Source organism: Alosa sapidissima, chromosome 11 (genome assembly GCF_018492685.1).
Source record: "Alosa sapidissima isolate fAloSap1 chromosome 11, fAloSap1.pri, whole genome shotgun sequence".
Lineage (NCBI taxonomy): Eukaryota > Metazoa > Chordata > Actinopteri > Clupeiformes > Clupeidae > Alosa > Alosa sapidissima.
Genome location: NC_055967.1, coordinates 21,037,719 through 21,053,337, shown reverse-complemented (window position 1 = coordinate 21,053,337; position 15,619 = coordinate 21,037,719). Strand labels below are relative to the sequence as shown.

Genomic DNA, 15,619 nt, shown 5'->3' with positions numbered 1-15,619 from the left:
CCATTGTACCCATTGTACATTACCTGTGTGAACTAATTATCTAAAACAGTTTTCACATGAGAAAGTGTGCCAGAGAGTTGGCAAAATAGTGAAAATAATATACATGCGTATAGATTTGCTAGGAGTGTGTTGATCATTTGGAAATTGAGTGTAAAGCATGAATTGTGTTTACAGTTCCGCAAAAAGAGTGCTGTACAGTGAATTGCGTGTGCGTGTGCCTGTCGTTGCGTGCGTGTGTGTGCTGAGCCAGTACTCAGTGAGTTTGATCAGCTTAGAGTCACAGTCAGGGACTTGTGTTCCTTGGCAAGCGCTGACGAACAGATGCTGCTCCTCCTCCTCCTGCTCTCCCAGTGAGTGATGCTCTGCACACTGACCTCAGGTCAGCTATTCTTGGCAATCATCACTTTCAGCAACTAGTGGAGTCTCAGTTGCAATGTTGCACTCAGGGTTTCATAGTTCATCACTGCACGACAAGGCAAAATTTAGGAAAGCCAACTGCATTTTAGAAGACTCTACCCATGTACTACATAGAGTTTTTGACATCAAGCCCCGCCCACATCCAACTCAGCCATGTTTTCTTTGCCTACGTCACTCCCCATACGCTTTGGCTTTACTACCGACCATAGACATACAATCTATGCTACCGACAGTCTGGTAGCGAATTATATAGTATATTGTTTCATATTAGATGATAGAAACTGATGATGTAGGCTAAACACAAATGACATTTCATGCAACCACAGTGAATTTTTCATGTAGGCCTAGGCTAGTTATTGTAATTGGGTTTGTGTACTTTTTCGTTCATTTGATTTCCGGTTTTGAAACAATAACATGCACATTCATAAAAACTGGTCATTTTAAATATTGACGGAAAACGAGCCATATTTCATTAAATTTAGCCCTCAAAAGTAGAATTGTGTGTTGTAATGTTAACCGGTTAGATCAAGCTAGACATATCCTAATCTCAAATATAGGCTACTGCCCAGACAGCAAGCAGCGGTAGAACCGATGTGCAAAAACTCAGCGGTTCGCCAGCGACAGCCTCTTGCCATCTGTGTGGTTCACTTTGCTGGCTAGCTAGCCAGCTAGCTATTCCTTTCTGACGAACGAGTAGTGTGACAACGGCGTTCTTATGGAAACGTTGGTGCTGTTGCGAGTTGTTGCACTGGTTTGAATCCACAGTTTACGTGTTGAATTACACAATAAAAAGTGTTTTGCAGTAAGTTGCTGGTTTGTAGAATGTAGCACTATCAGCTCGCTCAGTCTCGTTGCGAGTCCTGGCTCTCTCTGCTGACTGCCTCCCTCTCGCCGCCAGCAATTGCAAACTGCGTGACGTAATACAAAAAAACATGGCTGACTTGGATGTGGGCTGGGCTTGATGTCAAGCCCCGCCTTCCCGCAGGCTGCAGCGAGAGGCCGGCATAATCTAGCCTAAATTCATGGCAATTTTTTGTTTTAAATCCAAGGGCCCCCATTGGCTGAGGGCCCCTGTGCACGTGCACACTTGGCACAAGCCATGATCCGTCCCTGCTAATCCGAATCGTAGTTAAAACCATCAATTAGACAACAGAATCAGTAGGGTACCAGTTTTGTTCCATTGTACCAGGCCTACTGTATGTCAAAAGCAGGCTTGGATGAAGCTGGGAAGAATTAAAAACACGGTTTCCACACCGCGGTAATCAACAGTGATAATCATGATATTTGAAATGAAAATGGTAATTATTATCGTCAACATTTTTATCGCGGTTTACCATTATACCGGTAATCGTTACATCCCTATCTAACGTTAAAGGAAAATTCCGGTATTTAGCACTTTGAGTCCCTTTTCTGGTTTGTTTTGGATGAACTAGAGTGGTGGACACCGAAATTTTGACGATTGGTCCTGTCTCGACCTTTCTGACTCATTTTGAATCGCCTTTGACTGCTCAGGGTGGCTCTGCCAACAGGCATACTGTAGTAGGCTACTCAAACATGTCCTAAAACAACCCTTAATGTTCGTTTTCAAAACTGTGCAACTCACCGAGACATGTTTTGTAATTAGCCTGTTCCCGGCATTAGCACAACACTTTGCGATGGTTAGCTTGTTACCTGTGACGATATGCTAAATTTAATGTATTTTTCAAATTAGCAAGTGACTGACCTATCTGGGTGCATCTTGAGATGCCTGATGAAGTTTGACGTTGTTGTTCCAGCATCTTGGTACCGCACACCATGCATGTAGCTGTTCACTTACTGCCACTGTTTACGAAGTTATTGAGAGCAAAACTAATGACAAAAGGCACAACTCCGGCAGGACTTGATGTCGCCATCATCAATGCATTTTTTGATACGCGAATGCGCGCACATAGGGCATGCGTAACGTTGCACATTTTGGCAAAGGGCAGGGGGCATGAAGCTCATCATACGTTTCCCCAACGTATATGCGGCAATTAAAGAAAATAGAAATACATGAATAAACTTAGATTTAAAAAGTAATAATTGCATGACTTGACGAGTCTCGAAGCTCGAGTCCGAGTCAAGTCTGAAGTCTTTTGGGTAGAGTCGCAAGTCAAGTTTGAAGTCACTGTTTGTGCGACTTAAGTGCGACTCGAGTCCGAGTCTCAGACTCGAGTCCCCATCTCTGGTTATAGCCGATAGAGGGCCGCAAAGTGAATGCAGAAGTGCCGTTCACCCTGTTACAAGTTGATGAACCACTGAAACGATATTCATATTTTATATTAAGGTACAAAAAAGTCTTTAGTGTTGCTTTAAGAGGGGCAGCAGCCAGTAGCAATGTAGGCTCCACTGGTGTAGCCCCTGTCTGTGCTACCGTCAGGTATGCTGTTTGTTTCCCTGTAGACATTTGTGGTTTTCTGTTATGTATGTTGTGGTGTTTTCATTGTTCTATTGTTTTCATTGTTCACATAATCTTCTTCTGTGTTCTGTTCTTTTAGTCAGCACAGTCATGCTGGTGGGGTAACATCAGTCCTTTTAGGCAAGTCTCTCCACTCGGCGGCCATATTGCAACACTTTTTGGGCACTCATCGGGCATCCTCTTCGGCAGAAATGCGCGTGAGCAAGGCTTCACGACACCAATCTTGCTCCAGCGGCGAGTTCACAACACATGATTGGCACGATGTCTTCACAACACACCATATGATTTGCTCAATGTATTCACATCACACCACATGATTGGCTCAATGTATTCACATGTCGACGTTTGATATGTGCGTGTGATATGTGTAGACGTTACAAACTAGCCCCATGCATTTCTATGGAGGATTTTTTGAGTGCTGTCTCCTCATTAGAAAGTCTCTGGTAACATGGGTCGTGCTGCTGTCTTGTCTTGTCTTGGTTTTGCTTTGGTTATTCGTTTGGTTTTTGTTTTGCTTGTCTTGTCCTTTTGTTTGTGTAACTTTTATGTTTACTGTATTTAGTAGGGAGGTGGTGTTGTATAAAATTATCCTATGGTTTGTAGACATCATGATGAGAGAATGAGTTTGAAACATGTATTCATATAACCTTAATCATAATCAAGTAATACACTGAAGTTATTCCTAGCTAACATACTTTTATAACATTTTAAATAACAAGTTTAACTAATACTATCAACATAATGAAGCTATTCTACCAGAATTCCCGCTATGTGTGGTCTGTATCCCTATGTCTCTCTTTGTCGCTTTGTGTCTCACTGTGGATGGGTGAAGCCTGTTTGAAAAAAGCATGCTTGGCCTTGCAGCTGCAGAGATAAAGACATCATCGGAGGCGGGCTCTACTCAAAAACAGCTAGTATGAGAGAAAACGAGTGAACGATATGCAACCTATGAACGATGTGTGACCTGTGATCACTGTATAAACCCCTGAACTTTGTGTAAACCTCTGAACTTGTGCTATACGGTGAAAAGTTTGTACCCTTGGCAGCAATAGTGCTGACTTGCGAAGATAAGACCAAACAACGATCCTTTCATAACGCCACCTGTGGGTTCGAAGTTGCCATATGTTGTGTCAGCATCTAAGGAGGGGTATAAATGTTGGTGTTCAACAATTGTTCAGGAGTGCGATCGTGCGATCGTGCGATCCACTCAGGCTTTGCGCTATGTAGTCATTAAAGGGATTTTTGCACGGAACTCTGCCGGACTTTTGCGCCTTCTTTTTGGGACAAATTTTTGACTTCAGCACTTATAATGGTGTATTTTTGTTACATTGTGGGCAAGATGTTTGGACTTCATTTCTGGCCCGAGTCTGAATATCTGCCACGACAGTGGCTCTGAGGGGGGGCTAGTCTAAGCACACGTGTGGTGTTCCTTGTGTATTGCTTATAGCTTTGCTGTGTGCCTTTGCTGTGTAACAGGTGAACCTTTCATTATGCTTGCATGTATGATATTTGTGTGGACTTCCATAGTTGCCACCCTCAGATCTCCACTGCCCAACCTTTTTGTATTAATAAATCTTTTGCTTTCCTGGAATTCATGTCTCCTCTGTCTAATTTCGAACCTGAAAGCTGTCTCTCTCTAGAGGTACGATCAAGATTCCCTGATGCATTTAGGCCTCAGGGTGGCGTAGTCAGGCTACTGTGATTGGGCCCTTGGTCCTTCCTATGTATCACCCTGTTACACAGGGTTCAAATAAAGTGTAGCCAAGTAATCAAAAATGAGAATGTAGTAATAGCATCTTAATCATGATTTAAAAGGTAAGAAAGTTAAGAGTTTTTAAACCACAGTGAAAAAACAGTTCAGGCTGCTCCAGTGAAAAGAAAAGTCCTCCAGTCCTAAGCTCCAGATCCTTTAAAGGCAAGGCTTGGCTCTCAATTAGTCTTAGTTGATGGTAAGAAGATGGTAATGGCATTATTTCAACCATGCTAAGTGCAGTATACTGTAGGTACTGATTTTTATATTCACACATTAATTACATTTTGTTTTCTATTGTCTGCACCGGTTTTTTTTTTTTGTTTTTTTTTTAGCCCACCACCACCCACCACACTTGAGGACAACTTTATTTTCAATAAATAAATATAGCTTTTTTTATAGCATACACATATATTACATTCAGACTTAGATTTATAAACAGTGCATTTACTATTGTCCTACCATAACCATTCACCCTGTTTTAGTAAGACCCTGGAACCATATAACGGGAGGGCAGATTACAGCACCACGTACAGAGTGTAACACATAACACATGAAACGTGACAAGGTGACCGAGAAACAACAGAGGGAAGTGAGACGGGACGATAATAGAACGGTCAAGACGGGTCTGGACAAGACAGTTGACAAACATAAGTATAAGTATACTCTTTTGATCCCGTGAGGGAAGGACGTATTATTAATGATTGGTCACGGTTAGGGTGTTGAAAGGGGTTGGCAAACATGTTATGCATGAGTGTGGATAGTGTGTGCCTATGTCTATGTGTAAAGTGGTATCTGCAGGGGCAAAAACAAAAGGAAAAAGAAAATAAATAAATAAATAAACTTTACAGAACGGAAGAGGGAGGTATGTGTCTGGTAATGTACACAGCTTGTAGTTATGTTTTTGTTAAATTTAGAAACGTTAAAAATGGGGACCACGTGTCTTCAAAGGCTGATATTCGTCTGCAACACTTTTGTTGTAAACACTTTAACAGTAGCCTACCATCAGAAAAAAACACAAGTCACAGGATCCAGAATTCATCACATTTTCTCTCATCCAGTCAGTAGAGTGACCAGCCTATTGTCCGCCAGCCTTGTCTCCGTAGTGTGTACTTCTCATTACGGCTTCACCGTCACAATAGAGATTTCTCGGCCATCTCTATTGTCTCACGTGACGCATGCTCAGACATTCAGGCTAGCTGTGCATTAATTAGCTCCTAATCTGGACTGATATCTCCTCCCACACCTTTCGCTGTGAACATTAAGAATGACACGGTGGCCGCTCATCTGTGGAACGGTTAATTAAAGCTTTGTGTGGAGATAGACGGTAAAAAGACAAGTCACATGCTTTAGGAAGCTCATTTGTATTGGACTTCTAATGGGGTGACAGGGGAAGCGCGAAGGTCCTGAGTACTGATGCATGTCTTCATTCCTTCTGGTCTTCGTCATCTCTCTCTCTCTCTCTTTCTCTTTCTCTCTCCTGTTCTATCTGTCCCTGTTTCTCTGCCTGTCTCTACTGTTTTTAAATTCAGATTAAAATACAGAAGTGTTTTATTGGCATGATAAACAGGACACTTGTTATGCCAAGGCAGTCATTAAATAAATCAAAACATAAAAGATACAGAGATAGAGTAGCAGCTGTATAATAACTAGATGGGTAATTAATTCTCTTTCTATCTCTCTCTCCCTCCCTCTCTGTCTGTCTCTCCTCTCTTTCTCTCTTGTCTTATTGTCTCCCCTCCCTCTCAGTTCTTTCCACTTTGACACCGTCAAAATAACTCAACTCCGCCCTCCTCATTGCACACCCAAAGACCAAGCAGTAAGATACAATTCAAACAATTTTATCCCTCACACACTAGACAATGCTGTGTTATAAACGGCTTCAGTTATAAAGCTCCTGTTGACATCACCCTCAACACTATACTGAAAACTAACACATACATCCACTCCAACACATCTCACACGACATCATGCACTCTCTTCCAGAGCCTGTCTGTGAGTTCCATCTCACACCTGTGTGTGTGTTATGAGTGTGTTGGACATGTGTCCTGATTTTAGAACTGCTGTTAATGTCTATAACTGTGTGCTCGGGCCCCTGACAGCCAGCGGGTTCTCCCCTGGGCGTTAGGCAAGCTGTGTCAGGCAACTACCAATGGATGCTCACCCTGTCAGTTATGCATGGCCTCCGCCTCCAGTGATGCGATGTGCCATGTATTACATTCCTCTAGGTGGTCAGTTTATTTGCAGTGAGAGAAAATGATTTCAGATTATTATTTGAAGTGGCCATATTAGTGTGAAATTTCCCTCACAGGATCAAAAGAGTATATATACTACAGTATGAGTGAGTGAGTGAATGTGTTTGTAAATGTGTGTGTGTTTGTGTGTATGTGTGCGTGTGTGTGTGTCAGTTATGCTTGGTCTCCTCCTTCAGTGATGCAATGTGTTATGACCAGCATTTCTAGATGGTCAGTGTATTTACACTGAGAGAATGAGAGTTACCGTATGAGGTTGTGTGTGTGTGTGTGTGTGTGTGTGTGTGTGTGTGTGTGTGTGTGTGTGTGTCTGTGTCTGTGTGTCTGTGTCTGTGTGTGTGTGGGACGGGCTCTCTGTTTCTCATTTTCTGTCCCCCTTCTTTTCCTAAATGTGCATGGGTGGATGTTTATTTTGTGTAGTGTGTGTTTTACCCTCAGTCTTAGCCTGGCCAACACCAGACCAATTTTCGAATGAGAATATACCTGGACCCTATCAGATTTTACTGTAAATTAAGTTGGTACATTAAAAAAATCATATCGGATGCTTTCGTAAGTACTGACCCAATCAGCTCAATCCATTGGTTGTATACAAAGGTGCTTCAATAGTGGTCCGCTGTCAGTCATTGTGTAAAGAATAGAATATAATAGAATGGAATACCGGCATTCTATACAAAGGTGCTTCAATAGTGCTCTGCTGTCAGTCATTAGCCACATTAACATGGACAGTTTGTTTGTCATTCCAATTAAACTATTCCGATTGAAACATTTGTGCCATCTGTTTACATGGGTTCTATTCCGATCAGGTGCTCTCAAGCGCTTTAGAATGTTTGATCGTTATAGCCGTTGTTGCCTACTTTTCCTTGAGAAGACACAGCAGGCAATCTGATTGACCGTGTAGGCTACATGGCTGTTCAATCGGAATATGAACGGAATACACCACCTCTTTCATTCTGATTAAAATTCTGATCGGATCGGCAGTTTTATTCCGATCAAGGTGTTTATAATTATTCTGATTCTAATCAGAATAGAAGTGTCCATGTCAACCCACCCAGAGCCATATAAAGGTATCTATCTATCTATCTATCTATCTATCTATCTATCTATCTATCTATAAGGCTCTGAACCCACCTATTGTGTACAGAATAGAATAGAATAGAATAGAATAGAATAAAATAGAATAGAATAGAATAGAATAGAATGCTGGTAAAAAGGTGCCTCTGCCTCAACAGTGTTCCTCTGTCAGTCATCATATAAAGCCCGCCATTTATCAGATGACCAGCTGTGATTGACCCGGCCATGGGAATCAGTTTCAGCAGGAGGGTGTCCAGACAGATCAGCCAGAGCACATGCAATAAGCTGTCAGACTTGTCTGGTTCCCTGGCTACATCAGGCCCCCTTGGACACAGCCTTTGGCCACCGTCTGTCTCAACCCTGTATTTGCACTCAAACTTGTACATCCAACATGTCTTCTCTTGTGTTTTTGTTGGACTGCGCTGCACTAATCTTCACTCAGAGCTTTCCCTCTCTTCTGCCCAGGCACGCTCACACGAAGCCAACGGATTCAAAGGATTCAACTGCTTTGGGAGCTCAATGACTCCCTCTCTCCCAACGTCAGCCCCAACCCTAGCCCCCAGACCTCCAGCCGTCAGCCCCAACCCTAGCTCCCAGACCTCCAGCCGTCAGCCATCTTCCAAGAGCTCTATATATCCGTGGAGTCGGAGTGAGTCCTCACTCGCAGTTTGCATGCCCAGCTAAGCTGTGCTGTGATACCCAGCTTTCTAAAAAGTCTCATTAAAGAAAAAGCTACAAAATGCACAAACATACTGTACAAAACGTCAATGTGTCAGCGGTCAGAAGCAGTGGGTGGCCTGTCCACTTTAAAAGGCTCATTTTGAATTTTCAAAGGCTCATTGATGGGTTTTAGCCATCATCATCATCATCATACATAGGGCCTTACTTCTGGGTTTGTTCCTCCAGCTTGGGGAATCAACACGGAGCAAAATGAGGCTGGCAAATCCACTCGTCATGTGAGAGGCATTGTGTCAAGCTGTCACTATTCTCTCTTTCTGAAGTGTTTTTGTTTTGGTCCTTGTTTGGTAAAGTTAATAAGAGAGAGAGAGAGACAGAGAGAGAGAGAGAGAGAGAGAGCAAGAGAGAGAAAAAGCTATGCAGTCACTCGGCCCTTATTATTCCATCCACTCCACAGACTCGATCCAGTCCATGGACAGAGAGGGTTTGCTAAGTGCTGTTTTTCTCTCAAGCATGATGTGCCTGCTCCAGATTACTGTGTTCATGTCCGCGGCCTCGCTCATTTACAGTGATGTGTTACTCAGCCTCTTGGGCACTTTGGATGGTGCTCACTGCATTCCTCAATACATTTTCTATTACACTCCTGCATTGAATGCATAACATTAGAATGTAGAGTGCTTTGTAATTTTGAAAGTGTGAAAAAAAAGTGTTTTAAAATTCATAGAGTGAATTGTCTCTGGGAGGAAATTCTTGCCCATAAGTAATGTTGAGGTAAATTAAATGTTAACCAGTAACCCTTTCCCTCTGAAAGCATCTTTTTTCATAGTGCATACCAATGCATGCATATTTCTTGTAAGAGAGTCCACTGGCCTACTGTTAGTCCTGCTGCCCCATTGATATGCTGAAAGATGCTATTCATGACATGGATCAAAGTGCCTCTGAGACCCTCAAGCACTATGGAGACTATGGAGTTTGTAGATCTCACGTCGCAACAAGTGAAATCCATATTATAGTGATCTCACAAGTCAAGTGTGCACACAAACAGGACATTCTGACCACAGAAGGACAGAGGAAGTCACAAGACACTCTAAAATGGCAAATTACTTGCACAATTATCAAATAACCACTGCATTTATACATAATTAACTCTGGCTCAAAACAAATCATATACACACAGAGATGTTTACTGCTGCGACAGTATCAATCCAACGCCAGGAAATCACTCATTTCCTCTGATTCACTTCAGTGGTAGTTCCCATAAATGTGAAGAGGAGATACAAACTACAGACTCATGAGAGCCTTGTAGGGGACAGAGGGGACAGGCAAAACAAAGATCTAAGACACCAAGAGATTCTCATATCCTCCTACTCGCACGCTGCACACAGCCATGTCATGTTGGCTTCTGTTGTTCAAGTTAACAGTATCTACTCAGTGGAGTGAAATATCCAGGGACTGGAACTTGTCTGTGTTTGAAGTATTGTCTTTTAGAAAACACACACACACACATGCACGCACACGTACACACAAACACACACACACACACAAACACACCTGCACACCCACTCACACAATAACCCAAACATACACATAGATCTTGATAGTAAGAAAATAACTGATGCTAATAACTGACTAAAATGATGTCACTATCTTCTTTCTGATAAACTAAAATAAGTTGAGCTTCAGTCTGAAAGACTAGGCTACCTAGCTACGTGACTCACACACACTACATTGTATTTGTTTGCATTGCTGTTGCTGTTAACGATATTTCCCCTTTTTGTACACGGTTCTGGTGCCGTATGTGCCATGGAAACACCTTACTTATCAACAGAAATCAAGACTAATCTGACCAGGCAATGTTCCTCCAGTGTCCTCGGTTCTTCTGAAGGTTACCACTGCCATTCCTGGTTCTCGCTTTTTTCTGAGACGCGGTACTCCGCAGAAGGTCCTCAGTTGTCATTCCCCATTTCTGTCAAGTCTGCAGAGTCATGGGCACTTTTGCAAATCTCCCGGTGACATGGAAAGACCTAGTTGCTCCGTCCTTAGCTGTTTTGGGAACACTCCGGGTGGTTTGGAGTAAATTGATGATTTTAGACAACTGTCCTAGTCTTGCCCGCAGGAATATCCCTGTGGATGTTTTCTGGATGCTTACAGTAAAACTCTGTATTTCTGTCCATCCACAGCTACTGAAGACAAGTTGATTTTGGCTTTTCCTATCAGGTCCATAGTACATCAGACTAGGACTCACTGCACATGTGCACATTCATCTGAATCTAGATTGCATATTTAAGGCCCTTCTCCATAAATGCCATTATATATTCATCAGTAATGTACAAGCACACAGCACCACCCGTTACTGAACAGATATGGCAGTCTTATTTTCTAAGTGGTTTCAGAAATTGCTTTGCTTTGTTTACAGATTGGAGAAATGTGTAGAATCTGAGACATGATAAAGGCTGAGACAGATTGTATGGGAATGAAAAGAACTTCACAAGATAGCGAACACACACAAATTCAAAGCTGAAATAAGGCTTCTCTCAGCAGGCGTTCTTGATGTTATCGCTCCGTTTTTATTTTAATATTGACCTGTGCATAGAAAAGTGATTCCAATTAGGGAAAACAAAATGCATGAATATAGCACAAGTCCTCTCCCCCGTGCAGAAACACAAAAATGTTAATGATAAATCTGCAGTTCAGAAATTCCCACCACATTATGCATGGCTATTCCTCGGGGTACTTTTATAAAGCAGTTTGCAGGAACTCTTTTGACCATAGTTTTATTTATACCGGTCATTTACTTTTGTGGTCTATGGTGGGCTGATTAATAAATTACCTGTTGTGGATAATTAATTGTGGTTGTGAACACCTAAAATCTATGAGGTAATTACACTAGAAACATTCACAACTGCACATAAAAGTGCTATGCCGTGATAATGGGTGTGTGTGTGTGTGTATGTGTGTGCGCGTGTGCGCGCGTGTCTGTGTGTGTAGGGAGGCAGAGGATGAGATAGTCAGAAATAATGAGAGAGAGAGAGAGAGAGAGAGGTGGAAATGAACAAAGAGAGGAAGCAGTGTATATACATTATCCCTGCCCATGAGAATGAATGCAATGCTAACTCACATGATAGCCTGATGACTCTGAATGCACGTATGGAGAGGGGTGCTACAGCAGTGGTTTAATGACAGCTACACACTGAGAACTCCGAGTTTTGACTGCTCTGTAATTACTTGGCTTTTAGTTGTGACAGGGCAAAATAGGACATTGGCAGAGAGTGAGTAAGGCTTCAAGCTGAAAGACTAGAGAATACGCTTTGAGCCTCTGAAAGCTTCCCATTCCCCAATAATTATTTATTATTTTGTTTATTTATTTATTTTTAAATTAGTTTTTTACTTTTGAGAGTGACTTTAAATGGGTCACCATTGACCCTTTGTAAAGTTTTGGGCTTCAAATGCTTATGTCCAACAGACCCAAGTCAGATTTCTCTATGAGAGTTTGATTACTTAGTGTAGATTGCCCCAGTCTTTTCTCTTTAACTGGGGCAATATGACAGTTTGGTTGGATTGTTCTGTTTTGTTCTTATTAGGTATTTATTGGGACTATATTAGAATGAGTCACGTAGCTAGGTAGCCTAGTCTTTCAGACTGAAGCTCAACTTATTTTAGTTTATCAGAAAAAAGATAATGACATCATTTTAGTCAGTTATTAGCATCAGTTATTTTCTTACCATCAAGATCTATGTGTATGTTTGGGTTATTGTGTGAGTGGGTGTGCAAAGGTGTTTACAGTATGTGTGTGTGTGTGTGTGTGTTTGTGTGCATGTTGTGCATTTTGCATTTTGTGCACATGTCTTTGAAAGTGTATGGGGGTGGACATGCAAGTGTGTGTATGTGTTTTATGTATGTGTTCTTGCATTTGCTTTAGTGTTGTTTTGTGTTGTTTGCATATGTAAATGATTGTGTGTGTGTGTGCACGTGTGTGTGTGCGTGTGTGTGTGTGTGTGTGTGTGTGTGTGTGTGTGTGTGTGTCTGCACTTGTTTACTTTAGAGGGTACTCATCTCTCCTCCACTCTGCTCCACCTCCTCCTCCGACTGGCGCATCCGTTCGCCTGGGCATACCTACTGAGAACTGCAGGCGTTTTTGTCTGCCAGTCCTTTCAGCCCAAATGGCTCAATACATGAATCAATGTTTTCCTACGTTTTGGAAATTAAGGGGGGAGATGGTAGGGGAGAGAAGAGGAGAGTGCTTGGAGAAACACACAACACAAGTCAAGCACAATGGAAGAGAGAGAGAGAGAGAAAGAGAGAGAGAGAGAGAGAGAGAGATTGAGAAGGAGAGAGAGAGACTGAGAAGGGGAGAGAAAATACAAGGAGACAACTGAAAAACATAGTCCAAATGAAATCAGCGCTAAGTGTTTTTGGTCTTTTGTGAAGTCTTTCAGAATTCACCCATAATTGCTTCTTTTCACTGGGATTTGGCCATTAAAATGGTCACTTCTTTTCAGAAACATACACGCAAACACAAATACGAACACACATACACATTATCCAAACCTGCAACCACACCAGTCGTGTAAAAGAGACAGGCGTCTATTGTGGTGTCAAATCCACATTAAATAATACAACATCAAAAGAAGTCCGCACACCGTGGATGTATACTGCAGATGATGGCTTTAATGCACTCCGGAGCATTAGTGAAGCAAGTAAGTAAGTGAAAGCAAAGTAAGAAAGTGAGCAGTGAGCAAAGTGAGCTAAGTAAGATAACATCCTCTGGCTGTTGTCCAGCCTTTATACCCCTTCAAGTCATCCCAGACAAGACCCTCTATGTTTACAGATAACTGACCAAGTAATATATGGTACTTCACCTTTGCCCTCTCATCCTGTTATTCCTACATTCTTTAGGTTGTGCCATTCTTTAGGTTTTGCTTACATTTCCTGGCACCAAACCTTGTCTATGCCATTTTCTGCCAGGCCTGCTCTTTCACTTAAACCAGTCTTCCTTTCCCACACTGAACATACTACAGACTTCAGTTTCACAAAACAATGATATTACACAGAATAAAGATACTACATAAAATATATATAAACTAAAGGATATATGTCAATAAAGGCCACGACATTCCCCCCTTTGAGCATGAAGTGCTCACTTATGCAGCAACATCAAACATTTATCACTATTTTAACATATCCCCTACTATCAAGAAAATACTGCTGCTAAGCTGAGTCACACTACAAACAGTCAGCTAAGCAAACCAGTCAACACAGCAGCAACTATGAGTTTAAGCAATTGTCCCCAATACCACTGCTAAACATAAAACACTTATATTAGTACTGTTATTACACCCTTGAACCAACCCTCACTTAAATCAAATCCAATAGTGTAGTGTTATTATCAAATACAATGGCAAGTTTCAAATCCTCTCGGTGGAAGCGAAAACCCTTAAGGGAAAACCTCTTTCTTCTTCTTTGTTTTTAGAGGAAAAAACCTTCATAAGGGAAACTCTTCTACTGTCCTGTTTGTACAGCAACACTTGTTTTCAACAAGCGAGAGGAGAAACTTTCCTTCATCTACACATATGCTTTTCCATCCCCAAAAATTCATCAAATGAGCAAACAGATCACATCAGAATTCCTGATGGGTGTTTTCAGATAGGGCTAGTCCTATAATATTCTAAGATTCTACATGAAGATAGGTTACATGCTATAATTACTTTGTTTTTAGAGAAGAGGGTAACACCAAACTATTAATAATACATTCTCATTACACACAGTTTTTAGTCCATTGCTTGTTCCTCGGAGATGGCAGAGTGTAAATGCAAACGCAGATGTATTAGCAAATGTTGGATGCTGCGCTTCAAGTGTGAGGTATGTTACGAATATTGCAATTCACAAAAACAAAAGCCATTGTCTTAGTTCTGCACCCCATCTCATATGCTCTGAGAACATTAGTGGCTTGGCTGTTGGGCGGAGTGGAGTCCACACCCAATCCCACTTCATCAATGAAAGAGCTGGTTTTGCTTCCAACCAGCATACTGTATCCTAATTTCCTCCTTTCTCCAATCCTCTATGAGAAGCATCAGTTCTGGCATCATTGGCATCACTGTCATGTTTCCATTTCCTTGTCATCTGTCCTGGCACTAGTATCTCCTTCCACTAGGGTTGCCATTTGCTTCATTCATCAACAGCAGTGATCCATTTCTCCCAGCCACTGTTTTAAGCACTATGGATCTCAAACAAGGAAGAAACAAAGAGAAAACAAGCACAAATACAAGCAAACCTATTCCTACAACTATTCCTATTTGTGCTAGCCATATTTCTAATCCTCCTAATGCCCCCTTAACTAGCATTCTATCATTATTAGTTTTGCCATAGCTATGTTATGGGAATAAAAGTACTGCAATATACTCCTACGTTGACACACACTCCATTTTCTTTGGCTAATATCTGATCCAACATCATCCAGTGGTGCATAGCTACCCAGAAGGTTGCAGCCACCTGTTCTCTTAGTGCTTCAAGCACATAACAGACTGCGTTCATATTGGAAGATTCACCAATATTCCAGATTCCTGGTGGTTGATAAGATTTTGTCAGTCAATAATTTCTGTGTTACCTGAGTCTTCTTTGTCAGCCTCACTTGTGAAAAAACAGTTGAATGGCTCATTTCCTGGTGATTTGGTGGTATGTCATGGACTGGGATCTCTGCCGTTTTCTGTCCATTCCCTGATTGTTATCAGGGCAGATGTTGCTGGGACAATGTCCCCCCTTCCTCACTGGATTCCTTGCCTGAAAGTCTACCCTCAACAGGGGAACAGGAACATACATGCCAAAAACACTATACCCACCTCTGCCAGGATCATTTCTGTCCCCAGGCAGTATACTGTAGGTTGTTGACTCTTTTCCTGTAGGTCCATCTGAAAGTCCTTTTCCTGCTTATAGATTGTTCTGTGAATTAATGACAATTATTCCATATAATTTCTCATTTATCCTTGGAGCTGATCCAAAGGTGGGCCTCTGGTGGAC

The 15,619-nt window shown here is 41.8% G+C and overlaps 1 long non-coding RNA gene across 1 annotated transcript; it reads left to right on the top strand.

Moving 5' to 3' along the window:
• The first annotated feature begins 4,169 nt into the window (after positions 1-4,169).
• On the top strand, positions 4,170-14,850 carry LOC121724169. Its single transcript, XR_006035148.1, has 4 exons — positions 4,170-4,240; positions 9,619-9,629; positions 10,580-10,587; positions 14,788-14,850. It is a non-coding gene; the product is annotated as an uncharacterized LOC121724169 (long non-coding RNA).
• The last annotated feature ends 769 nt before the right edge of the window (positions 14,851-15,619 follow it).